The sequence below is a fragment of the Dreissena polymorpha genome, chromosome 16 (genome assembly GCF_020536995.1).
Source record: "Dreissena polymorpha isolate Duluth1 chromosome 16, UMN_Dpol_1.0, whole genome shotgun sequence".
In the NCBI taxonomy this organism is placed as follows: Eukaryota; Metazoa; Mollusca; class Bivalvia; order Myida; family Dreissenidae; genus Dreissena; species Dreissena polymorpha.
In genome coordinates this window covers 20,018-32,031 of record NC_068370.1, presented here as the reverse complement: position 1 = coordinate 32,031, position 12,014 = coordinate 20,018, and the positions used below count along the sequence as shown (strand labels likewise).

The window sequence follows — 12,014 nt, the reverse complement described above, 5'->3', positions numbered from 1 at the left end:
TGACACGTTCTTTGACAACTGTCGTTCCTAGTTCGCCTGTGCGGACTGCATGACCTAATCTGGGGCGACACGTATGTGCTGACTGCATGATCTAATCTGGGTTGACACGTATGTGCTGACTGCATGATCTAATCTGGGGTGACACGTATGTGCTGACTGCATGATCTAATCTGGGTTGACACGTAACGCCTGTGCTGACTGCATGATCTAATCTGGGTTGACACGTATGTGCTGACTGCATGACCTAATCTGGGTTGACTCGTAACGCTGACTGCATGACCTAATCTGGGGTGACACGTAACGCTGACTGCATGACCTAATCTGGGCTGACACGTAACGCTGACTGCATGACCTAATCTGGGTTGACACGTACGTGCTGACTGCATGACCTAATCTGGGTTGACACGTACGTGCTGACTGCATGACCTAATCTGGGTTGACACGTAACGCAAATGCATTAATCCCCGTTTTACCAGAATATTTTTTATATTTTATATATTTTTTTAATTATCGCTAGTTACTCGATTTGGCCTGCCGATCTGTGGCCCTCTTTTTGTCCCGGGATCGATCCCACACCCTGAATTTGTTGTCTTTTGCAATCGTTACCACCGTTACCATGTCAACAGTGCGCGCGCCTTTCAGATCATTTGTGTGTTCCAGACGATCTTTCTCCTGTCGCGAAGAGCGGTGCACGATGTCGTGAAAATATGCCACATCTTGTTATCGTAATCGTTGATACAGGCCGAACCATGAGTAGTTGAATAAATATCATTTTTGTTCTTAACCAAAGTCATAGTATTTATTTATGTTATATATGTTATATGTATATATTTTTTATGTATGTATGTATGTATTTTTGTATTATTTTGTATTATTTATTTAATAAATGTTATAAGTTTATTTTTAAACGAAGAACTGAAATTATTTACGTTACTTGTGTTTGTAAGCCTTCTGAATCGTTACTGCATGTAAAGATTTTACATGGATAAAGATTTGTGTAAAACCCCGAACAAAGGAAGAATTACTTGCAGTGTGGCAGTGTTATGAAATTCGAGGGATCCGTAGCTTATATAGTAGATAAATCTGCCGTCGATAGAGAAGTTTATACTGCGGATGCAGAGACCAGGACCGTACCCAGGATTTTTTTTACTGGGGGGCCCAACCGGGGAGGGTTTGGGAGGGGTCCCCCCTCCATATATATATATATACTTTTTTTTAATTTGGCACTTTGCAAGGTGAATTTTAATGCTTATAAAAAACGTATTTTGTGATATGAATTAATGGAATATAACAAGTAAATCAGCACATTTCGGAAGTCTTAAACTTTAAACATTGGTGTGAATTCACAACAATATTAAAAGCTTTAGATTTCCGAAACTTACAGGTTTAAACTGACGATTATCCACATCAACTCTCGTATTGCTTCCACCTTTTTTTCCCACAATTCAATAACGTCACAGGTTTTTTTAATTTGATTTTTGGGAAAGACCTTGTCATTTTTGAGAAAAAAATGCGCGAAACGCCAAATTTTTTGGGGAAATAATGAAAGTCTTAAATAATCAATTTAACATATTTTACTGTTTTCAAACAAATTCAAGGAAAGAGATAATTTAATTATACAATATTTTTCTACACTGGATCAGGTTAACTTCTATAATGAGATCGATTTGTTGTTTCAATTTTCATTTTTTTACCAATGAGCCATTAATAGGTTGATATTACTCAATTCTCGGTACTCAATTATTTTAAATACTGAATTCTGCCAAATTCTTATCTCTTGCTCGGCAAATTTATGAATCTGTTTTTCTTTTAAACAAACATGTTAACTATCTTATCGTAGTTTTTTCGGTGATTTCCTTTCAAAAATTATAAATACTCAGTTTAAATACCTTTGTCAGTGTTTTTGTTCCGGTTCAAATTCAGGGCCCTATTCTCAATGCAAAAAGTATATATTGGGACCTAAAAATTCCCAATAAAAGGTTTAAAAAAAAAAACTTTTAGAAGGGAAAAATACGTCAAGGGCCTTCTCAAAGAAGAAAAAAAACTTGCGACGGCAATTATCAGACCATAGTCTACGAACTCCTGTAGCAGTTGCTTCCATTCGCTGCACGTATCAAAATACATGTCACATCACCATCGATAGATGAAGCATTCATGATCACAATGGGGGACTGATCGGGGAAGTGTGTACAAGGCGATAAGAACACATTGCCTAGAGGCTTATCTCGATTGGCGAGCGTTTATCCCCTTGTTTATCAGGGACAATAAAACATAGCTGCTCTTTTGTTTTGAGGGAAAGTATACTGTGGGCCCTTGCCGAGAAAAATTGCAGTGGGCCGATTATTTAAAAAAAATCATAGTTCGACAGCCAGCTGGGGGGCCGGGGCCCCTGGGCCCTTGGCCTGGGTACGGGCCTGGAGACTATAGTCGGCTAAAAGAAAGAAAGTTATACAAAGGAGCCTTGCTCTGGGAAAACTGGCTTTATGACTGTGCGTTAAGTATCGTCCTTATTCGGCTGTGCAGTCCGGACACGCTGATCAGGGACGACACTTCCGCCTAAATTGGATTTTCTTTAAAGGAAAAATACCATAAAGCGGAATGTGTCGTCCCTAATTAGTCTGTTCAGACTGCACAGGCTTATCTGGGACCGCACTTTGCGTACAAGCAAGAAGACCCGTTTTCCAATAGAAAGTCTCTAAAACATTCTTTATCTAAGTCAATACTTGTACACATATATAGTCTGTTCGGACTGGTCACGCTTATCTGGGACTACACTTTACGTACTAGCAAGAAGACTTCACAGTCTTATCTGGGACCACACTTTACGAACTAGCAAGAAGACTGCACAGTCTTATCTGGCACCACACTTTACGTACTAGCAAGAAGACTTCACAGTCTTATCTGGCACCACACTTTACGAACTAGCAAGAAGACTGCACAGTCTTATCTGGCACCACACTTTACGAACTAGCAAGAAGACTTCACAGTCTTATCTGGCACCACACTTTACGTACTAGCAAGAAGACTTTACAGTCTTATCTGGCACCACACTTTACGAACTAGCAAGAGGACTTCACAGTCTTATCTGGGACCACACTTTACGAACTAGCAAGATGACTTCACAGTCTTATCTGGCACCACACTTTACGAACTAGCAAGAAGACTTTACAGTCTTATCTGGGACCACACTTTACGTACTAGCAAGAAGACTTCACAGTCTTATCTGGCACCACACTTTACGTACTAGCAAGAAGACTTTACAGTCTTATCTGGGACCACACTTTACGTACTAGCAAGAAGACTTTACAGTCTTATCTGGCACCACACTTTACGAACTAGCAAGAGGACTTCACAGTCTTATCTGGGACCACACTTTACGAACTAGCAAGATGACTTCACAGTCTTATCTGGCACCACACTTTACGTACTAGCAAGAAGACTTTACAGTCTTATCTGGGACCACACTTTACGTACTAGCAAGAAGACTTTACAGTCTTATCTGGGACCACACTTTACGTACTAGCAAGAAGACTTTACAGTCTTATCTGGCACCACACTTTACGTACTAGCAAGAAGACTTTACAGTCTTATCTGGGACCGCACTTTACGTACTAGCAAGAAGACTGCACAGTCTTATCTGGCACCACACTTTACGTACTAGCAAGAAGACTTCGCAGTCTTATCTGACACCACACTTTACGTACTAGCAAGAAGACTTTACAGTCTTATCTGGGACTACACTTTACGTACTAGCAAGAAGACTTCACAGTCTTATCTGACACCACACTTCACGTACTAGCAAGAAGACTTTACAGTCTTATCTGGGACCACACTTTACGCACTAGCAAGAGGACTCCACAGTCTTATCTGGCACCAAACTTAACACACAAGCAAGAAGAACCGTTTTCCCATAGCGAGTCTCTAATACATTCTTTTTCTTAGCAAATACTTGTATACATATATAGTCTGTGCGGACTGCACACGCTTAACTGGGACCACACTTTACGCTGTTACCAAATCGCCGTTGAGTAGCGGTATGTCCATACATTGTTTACCTGCAAACAGGAATGCGATAATGAAGGTTATATAATCTTTTATATTAAAACCATATAACATCGGAAACTTTTGTCAGTTGAATCGATTCCATTTCATAGCAAGACCAACGTATTAATGTCTTTTGAGATGATTCTAAGAGCGCACCTTGAGCGGGGATTTAACAAGGGGTAATCCGGTCGCAAACGAACAAACTATCGACTGCATCATTGCAACCGTAAAAGAGTTGAATAAAACTGCAGCGTGCAAACTACCAATTTTTTTGCAATTACCGGTAATCGTGATATGTTTGTATGTTTTAGTTGTGTTTTTTTTTATATAAAAAAGTAAATAATAATAATAATTCCATGCCTGTTAAGATTTATGGAGTTTATTTGCTACTTTTAAATGTGGAAGATACATTTTAAATACCGGTATGCATTTTACATTTTAAGTATATATTTTCTCTGAGAGGTGAAATGACGTTGTGTTTATGAATTTACAGCGAATCAGAACTGATTGTTGATAAAATTATCCGACATTCGTTGCTATTTTATTTCATATAATTTATTCGCCCCGAAAATTCGTCAGTAACCTCCAACACCGTTGAATAACAATAGATTGTTTGAAAAGAAACCCGTGACAAGTTCTATCCTAGTATATAGATAAAGTCATTTTCGGCTTGGCCTAATTATTGTGTTGATGTTCTGTTTGTTTGTAATAATATGTTAATTGATGATTTATGATAAGAACACATTTTAATATTTCAAAGACTAGCAAAATACAAATAAACATGCATACATACACAATCAAAAATATATATTTCAAATTTTCAATATAGAGTTTTTTATTGGTAATGCTCACCTGTTTGCAGACCTTTTACTTTTAATACGTTGCCAAATTTTATGGCGATCCACTCATCGCCATGACAAAACGCGACCTTTCTAGACTGACCTTTACCCGTCACATTGCGTAGCAACCGTGGGGGTCGACCTTGATGTTCCAGATTTTGATCTCCTCCAACGACCCGCAGACTAAAGAAGGTCAAGCGTTAATAATCTCTCTATATGAGACCATCTTGTTTAGCGTTTCACGTTTGTTTACAGTTAAGAACCAATTTATTTTGGTTTGTTTCTGTAGATGACTGTGAATTATTTCATTTTTCATCACACCATTAAACGGTAAATACGGACCTCTCTCGTGCAATATTTGTTTCATCGTAATGGAAATATGTGGCCTCGATTACGCTTATATATGTTGATAAAGAAGTTCAAAACTGTAATAAAATATACACTCTTACAATTTATACATGTCGAAAATTGCGAAACTAAAAACGTTAATTCAGTTTCGTAAACCCCCCCCCCCCCCCCCCACAAAAAGCAACTCTTTTATAAAGTTAAGCCATAACGTATAATGCACCTGTGATTACGTAATTTCCACATGACGTAATCATCATCATGTCAATTTCGGACGCGTGCACGTGGATGCTGTGTAGCAGTTGAACCCCGGGACGCTCCAGGATGTTGACATCGGGCTCGAACCACACTTTTGAGCTATATTCACGAAAGCGCTCTTGAACTCGGCTGTTGTCTGAAACAAAACACTGCATTGAGCCGCGTCATGCGAATATGGGTCGTATGCCGATTGCGCACTCTGGTCAGGAGTTACTTTGTCCTCTTTTAAGTCATGCGATATTTCGTGAGGTCAATAGCAGACATGATAGCTCCTGATCCGACTGAATGAATGCGCAGGATGGTCTGGGGCTTCGCTGACCACATACGGCAAAAGAACAGTGTTCGCATGAAGCGGCTCAATTCATACAGAACTTTTAAGAAAACATTTCTCGGTGATTTTCCTTGTTAAAAGTCTGTATACATATAACGTATTATAACATCAAACAGCATATTTTGATTATTTTTGGTGAAAAAGAGTGTTCCACTTGTATGCGCGGGGTTTCTTAAGTAATAACGATATTTGAATAGCAGATCTCTTATTCAATGATCTATTATTCAAGTGCTACCGGAGATGTACAAAAATGATTTTGTATTCTTGTTTTACCTTAATGTATGTTTATAAATATGCGTCTAGTTCTGGGAAAACTGGGCTTAACGCATGTAAATAAACTGTCGTCCCAGATTAGCCAGAACAGGCAGCAACTTTCCGCTTATATGGAATTTTTCGTTAAAAAGAAGTCTCTTCTAAACGCAAATCCAGTTTCGGCGAAAAATGTCGTCCCTGATTAGAATGTGTGGACTGCACAGGGTTATCTGGGACATGCATTAAGACCAGCTTTCTTGAAACGAGGCTCATATCAGTCCTATTTCAAACCTCGTTGTCCTCCAGGCGCCCTAGTAGCTGAGGCATGAACTGAACCGGATCCATCTGCAGCCCCTTCCGGGAGAGCAGAAGCGCCTCCAGAATGCACTTGATCAGGGGTTTCCCCGGGAATGCCGCTTTGGCCGCCGTGAAGTCGTCTAAAAGCGCCCTGGGAGAGCCGCGAGAAACATGCGTGAATTACATACTTTTAAGACGCGTTTGGCTCATGTTCCAGTGTTAATACAAGAGACAGTGTTTGTGTTTATTTTGACAGTAAAAACATGTACTATCTTCTATCTTCATATGTTTTTTAACGAAAAGCTAAAAGTGTTACCGAGCAAAGTTAACTTACTTAATGTTCACATCAAAAACTCAAACAATCTAAATTAAAGTGAGACTGCACGATTTTTATATGTGTTAAATTGTTAAAAAATATGTTAGAATAACACGAAATAGGCAAGAAAAAGTATACTTTGAAGACGAATTTCATAAAATGCAGCATCGACAAATTAGCGCCCCGAGCCGATTGTGACGAAGATATTTCGTACATATTTTCCTACAATAACCGAAGCATTCGTCTTTTTATTAGGGTCGGAGTTAGTGTTCCTGTGTCGTATGAATAGATATCGTTGCAGGAAATTAAAATGATCCGTAAAACAAAATTGTGTCTTTGTGTCGTATGAACGAATCTGCACTAGAGCTAAAACTTAATTTAGATTCACATCGTACATGCCTGATATACATGCTGGCGAATTCGACTCCCGGGATTCGACGGTACAGACATTTTCGATTTCAGAATTAAATATCTGGCTTATTCCGCATTGTTCTTCTTAACTTTTACTTTAATTTCTATTGAGATATATGTATAATAAGTTTTTTTACACATTTGATGTAAATTAATAAATATTTGACAAAATCGTGCAGTCTCACTTTAACGTGTATTTAAACAGGTAAAAAAGTCATTTTATCAGCCTACAATTACATCAGGTAACTAAGTCCGCATACAATTGTTACAGTGGTAACAATGACAGTAAACGACAACTAAAACCAAAGGTAGAGGGTTAGGTCGTAACAATTTAAGTGAGTAATTATAACATACGATGTAACATTTCTTAACCATAACGCTTACTCAACAGGAAGTGCGTGTAACTTAGCAACGCAGAAGTGCACGTTGGCGAGACCATCCTTCTTGAGAAGGTCAACGTGACCCGCGTGCAAGCGTTGATAGGGCAGATTGTTGAGAGCCAGATTGTTGTAGTCATCCTCTCGAAAGCGAAAGGGCTTTGACGTCCCATAGCGGTCCTCTTCTATTACCTCCCCTTCAGCGTTCGTATACGGCTTTTTCTCCCTGGAATAAAACACTTTAAAGCTTATTTTAGCATCAATCTCGGAAAACTGGTCTTTCTGCATGTGCGTAAAGTGTCTTCCAGATTAGCCTCTGCAGTCAGCAAAGGCTAATCCGGGACAATGTAAGCACATGCATTAAGTCCGGTTTTCCTAAAGCGAGACTTTTATAGATACTCACGTGCTAGCACATGAATTTGGTTACATGTATTTTCGGTGAAAATTTCGATATTACAGGGAGTGAATTAGTAAAACCAATGTCAAAAGTCTCTATTTAAAAATGACTTGCGGCAATTCGAAAATAACGAAACGTTTAAAAACTCATGAATACGATAATGTTCCTCATTATACTTCTTTATTGGAGGATCAAAAATTATCAAAGACTCACATAGCAAATTGCGCCTGATTGAACAATCAACTGATATTTTCATTGTTTGCATACTCGTTATTGTGATTATCTTTCTGATATAACGACTAACTGTCCATACATATCATAATTATGCACAATACTACCATTGGCCCAGGTTCCCGCGAAGAAATCAGCTAGGTTGCTATGGAGACGCTTTTCTGCGCATAATCTGCGCAGTAGCGCTCGTGCGCAGCTTCCGTTAACTGACGGTGGTACCAGTTCAACACGCGCGCACCGTCTGCACCGTGCTCAACTGCGGTGAAAAAACAACACATCTGTTAATTATAGTCAGTCACAGAGCATTACAAAAATACGCGCAGTGTGTATGTAGTACATGTACTGTTTACATGCAGAATGTAGCTAATTTACCACTTCCGCTGTTGCAAAAGTCATCAGCAAGTCACTTAAAGAAAGTTGAACAAAGTGTTTCTCAGCTGAAAACAAATCAGAAAGCATCAAGTGGTCGCGAAACTATATGATCACAAGTTCTTAAGGCAGACGTTCAACCGCGTTGCGATAACCGCTTTATCTTAATTTTAATAATATGCGATGTTGATAATGAATTGGAAATCCCAATATAAATCGCCATAGTACATATAACATCATTGTCTTCTCATCAGTTCGACGTTCGTAAAACATTAAATTCAAACGAGAAAATAACAGTAAAGCTCAGTATCGATATATTGGTCGATGTCCGCCCGTATGCACACGAGAAGTAGAGGGGCAGTCTGCGCATGGGCGGTGTCCAGTAGGTGTAGACGTCATTTAATACGTCATCATCGCATCACAACACGTCATCAAGCTCCACCTCGGTGATTTCGTTATTGGCTGAAGTAAAGATCCATTATTGAAGTGGATTTTTGCTAAACGAGACTTCCATTAATGTGCTGGCAAGTACATAAACAAGTGATCCTCGTTCTGGGAAAGCTGGTCTTAATGCATGTGCGAAAAGTGTCGTCCCAGATGAGCATGTGTGGCCCGGACAGGCTTATCAGGGAAGACATTTTCCGCTTTTATTTGGTTAGTATACAATCTCTTCTAGATAAACAAAAATCCGTTTAAGGCCGAATTAAGTGCTTTAAGGCCAGTTTACCCAGAACAAGACTTGAATACAAGTGACTCAACCCCCACCTAAGGTAAAATATCCCAAGGCGCGACACACCAATATCCGGCCGTGCAGTTTCTCCAGACGACTGAACAGGAAGTCGACTGAGGTACGGACTGAACGGCCACCGGAAAAACTTTGCGAAACCGAAATTTCGCAAACTTAAGTACCCTTTTTCTTGAAGGTTTGCTTATTTGTGATAAAGTATAAGATAAAAGTCTAACTTGTGATTAATAATTGGTTATTTTTGCTTGTTAAATGCGTTTTCTTCACTATGAACTTTATTTGCAAAGTTGGGGTTCCCATGGGATTTTTGTAATATCCCATGGGATTTTTCATTATCCCATGGGAATTTTGGTTTCTCCCATGGGATTTTTCTCCAGCTTTTTTTATGGGAGAAAAAATCCCATGGGATTTTCAAAAACATAAAACACGTTCGTTTGTGCTTAGTTATCGATTTTAAGCATTGTTAAAGCATTTGTGCTTATTTTCGTTCAATTTACTTTGATAGAAAAAAAATCCCATTTTTTTATGGGAAAAAAAAATCCCATGGGATTTTTTTCTGATTTTTAGAGATTTATTCATGTAACCTTCAGAAACACTACCTTTTAACAAATGATGAGCATTTCTCGCGATTTCAACGCGTTATATCGTGTTTTAAAATAATAAAAAAATCCCATGGGATTTTTTTGTCCCATGGGATTTTTTTGTCCCATGGAATTTTTTTTCCCATGGGATTTTTTTTTCCAATGGGATTTTTTTTAAGGTATAAGTTTCTAAAAGCTATATAATAATAATAATTATAATAATAATAATAATAATAATAATAATAATAATAATAATAATAATAATCGTGCTCAATATGATGAATTTGTACTTTTAAGCGACTAACATTTTTATTCGAGCCGATCGTCGAGTCCGAATGGTGAGTATAAAAGCAATTTACCAGTACAAATAAATCTCACTTGTGAAGAGAACGCTACCGTACTATAAAATAATCTTGATAATAAGTCATATCATTTCTCGACAGAAAATGAAAACAGTATCCATATTGATGTCAGCAATGTCCCCTGCTATGATAAATATTGACAAAATGAAAAACCTTGACAATAATTCCGTGTCGAATACGCATTAGATTATAGCAATCAAATTCATATAAGCATTGATAAGATAATTTGCGAAAATGGGTCTTATGTCAAATACGGCAAGCGTAGCTCCATTCCATAATGTCCGGTATTAAGTCACGTCAAGTTTCGTGGTCGAATTATAGCATAATAATCATTTTCACATTACGCGAATCATATGAGTTTCCCTACATATATTGTGTTAAAATTTATGTTACACTAATGTGCGATGATGAAAAGGGGATTTCGGTAATTCTACATTCGCCCGCCTAGTACCGAAATCCCCATATTTACGCCTTAAAGGGTCAATAGGTCATCGGTATGAATGGTTTTTGACTTCACATGAATGTTAAGGTGCAAAAAAATGATATTAATTTTAATTATTAAGCACTCTTGACAGCATTAAGTTGCCTCTCAGTGGGGATTTCGGTAATTCTACACTAGAACTTAAACGCGCGCCGGTACCGAAATCCTGCTGTACAAACCTTCAAGTGTCAACAAAATTATTATAGTGTTTTTTTTTCATTAGCAACCAGTGACATGTATTATCTCCCATTCGGTTACTTCTTTTGGAAAATAATTAGAGGGGATTTCGGTACTGCTACATTCGTACGCCCAGAGCCGAAATCACCCATGTTTACGCCAATCCCCCATATTACGCCTTAAAGGGTCTATATGTCATTATGTTTGGGTTTTGGCTTTGCATTAATGTTGATTTGTACACAATCATATTAGTGTTAATCATTTAAACACTCTTATCAGAATATTTTTTCCATTATTAAATAGTTTATTAATGTGAAAAATGTGTAAACGAATGTAAAAAAGGTAAAATGTACATTTAAAACATTGGTTACACAAAAGTATATGTAAATATAACATGACATAGTAATAATAAGTCTTCAGAAAGTATTTTCCAAACAAATCTGATGAAACAAATGATATCGTACTACCTTATTTACAATATGCTATACACTTTTGCAATTTAGTTATCAATGTTTAATCAAAGCATAAATCAGGATAATATGTTGCCTCTTAGCGGGGATTTCGGTAATTCTTAACAAGCACATAAACCCGCGCCGGTACCGAAATCCCCGCTGTACAAACCTTCAAGTGTAAAAAAATACTGATTTAGGTTTAAATAAAGGGAACAATAGTATTTTTGGCCACCAAAAAGCACGTCCGCGTCAACAAAACGATTGAAATTATGTCAGAAACCCAGCTTTTCATTGTATATATTGCAATACACCATCGGCCGCCGAGAGCGGAATACTGCGCTTGGCCGCTAAACAATGTGGATTGCATCAAATTAAATGTCAATTTTCGATTTTATTACAAAAATAAACACTGCCTTCTTATAAATATGTCAAGCACGTACACTTAACAAAAAAATCGATATATCTTTATGTAATGTAGAAAAGTAAAGCGCTTTATATATAACAATGTTTTATAATGTCTCTCTGGTTGAGAAAAAAAACTAAACAAAACCATGTAGAACATATATGTTTTCATAATTAAAAATTTTTTTTTAATGATGCACGTGATGTTTTATAATTGATATAAGTTCACGTGTCATTGAACGAGTTAAGGGAGAGATGCGAATTAAAGTACACATAATTAAAAAATGATACTATACTGTCAGCTTGATTTATAAATTGTGTTCCATCGCGCCAATATATTCATTGTT

General features: G+C 37.7%; 1 long non-coding RNA gene across 2 annotated transcripts; it reads right to left on the bottom strand.

Moving 5' to 3' along the window:
* Window positions 1-539: 539 nt before the first annotated feature.
* LOC127862812 (uncharacterized) lies at window positions 540-9,312 on the bottom strand. 2 transcript variants are annotated; one of them, XR_008040808.1, is made up of 6 exons: window positions 9,233-9,312; window positions 8,206-8,929; window positions 7,478-7,696; window positions 6,361-6,517; window positions 5,452-5,622; window positions 540-672 (listed from the first exon to the last, which is right to left on the bottom strand). It is a non-coding gene; the product is annotated as an uncharacterized LOC127862812 (long non-coding RNA). The 2 variants fall into 2 exon arrangements; XR_008040807.1 differs by lacking the exon at window positions 540-672 and having other exon boundaries at window positions 5,175-5,622.
* Window positions 9,313-12,014: the final 2,702 nt, after the last annotated feature.